Here is a 1,767-nt window from a genome sequence, read left to right on the forward strand (position 1 = left end):
ACTGTAATTTTAAGTATTAAGCAGCGTTAAGTGTTATCGCTGTCGTTACTGTTGCTGATGTTTTTGTTGTTGTTGAAATATAGGTGGTGGTAGTGGTGGTGGTGATGGGGATGGTGGGGTGGTGTCGCCGTCGGTGGTGGTTTTGTGGTGGTGAGAAAGTTGCAATTATTGGGATCAGGTTACATTTCATACTTACGGATTGATAGGAAGAGCAGCAGCAGCAGCAGTAGCAGCAGCAGCAACAGCAACAGCAACAATTGCAACAATAAACCAATAACAACATTAGCAACGGCAACAACAATAATAAAACAACAAAACTATAAAAAAACAACAAAAATTTGGCGGCATGGACTTGCTTTTCCAGGTGCCGAGCCGCAAGCCCAATGATTTTTTTCTGAAGCCGCCTCGTATTCCTTGAGAGAGGTGCCGAATAATAACAGTTTTAAATTTTGGTACAAGGCCAAGAACCGCAAGGGAGGAGGCTAGTCGGTTACATTGACCTCAGTACACAACTGATATTTTTTTATCGACCGCGAAAGGAAGGCTAGTCCAACCTCGGCAGAATAATAATCACCAGGTAGAGGCTTTCACGGCTTCTCATCTTAACTGATTGGAAGTGTTATCATGTACATTGTTTAGTTTTGGTATAAAAGATGGGCTAGAGCAAATATTCTGGTCAATACCACAGATTTGCTTGTCAGTTGCTTGACCGTAACCAGTTGAGCATGTCCCTTAGGGGCTGACGATATGTGCATCTCTGATCACGAGCAGAAGTAGTGATGGAGCATCATAGCCATGTGTTAAGAGGAATTCTTTGGGGTTTCGATAATTCACTTTCGGAAACATGGGTGTTTCGTTCAACATCCTTAAGCAACCCTTATTCAGGGACCTTTTGAGCAGGGTGGACTACTCGACTTGAAGAAGATTCTAACTGGACCCCGCCTGCAAGGTCATGCACTGTTAATCTTGATATGAGATCACCATGTCGCGCACATATGGTTGTGATGCATAGGCTTGATGTACTGTTATCAGACGGGTAGTCATGATGAGTATACTGGGCTTCATATATTTTACCCCAGTGTCACCTTGATGGCATGCACTGCTCTCTCACTCAATAATAATAATAATAATAATAATAATAATAATAATAATAATAATAATAATAATAATAATAATAATCCCTAAAGATCTGAACTAATGGATAAAGGAAATAGGTATAAAACCTAGTTTAGTACAGCTGCAGAAAACAGTGTTATTAGGAAGAGATAGGATACTTAGGATGGTTTTTGATATCTAAGGCTACTTAGATGTTAGCATCTAGATACTGTTGGTATTCTGAAACCAAATCATTCATGTTAGAATCAGTTTCTATAAACTCCATCCCATCCATACCTTCACCAATGAATCAAAGTAGGAAAGCTTTCCGCATGAAGATGGCAGTGATCTATTCTGAGATTCTCTTAAAAAGTTCTTGGATTGCTGTTCTGTTACCGATAAAGGTTACAGGTATTTTGAAACCATATGGAGTTTTGAATTACGAAAAATGTCGCTGAAGAGGTCACAGATGTGTGACGTAAATTTCTGGACATTGAACATGAGTTAAAATAATAAAATAAGAACAGTAATAAACGAGTGAAGAAAAATATGCAGTGCATGTATTTATTTGGCAAAAGAAAAGATGACCGTCCCGAAATATAACAATATCTGTTTCAACACACGTTCTGACATCAGGAATCCTGCAAAATGAATTAATAAACGTATATATAT

The sequence above is a fragment of the Octopus bimaculoides genome, chromosome 12 (genome assembly GCF_001194135.2).
Source record: "Octopus bimaculoides isolate UCB-OBI-ISO-001 chromosome 12, ASM119413v2, whole genome shotgun sequence".
NCBI lineage: Eukaryota > Metazoa > Mollusca > Cephalopoda > Octopoda > Octopodidae > Octopus > Octopus bimaculoides.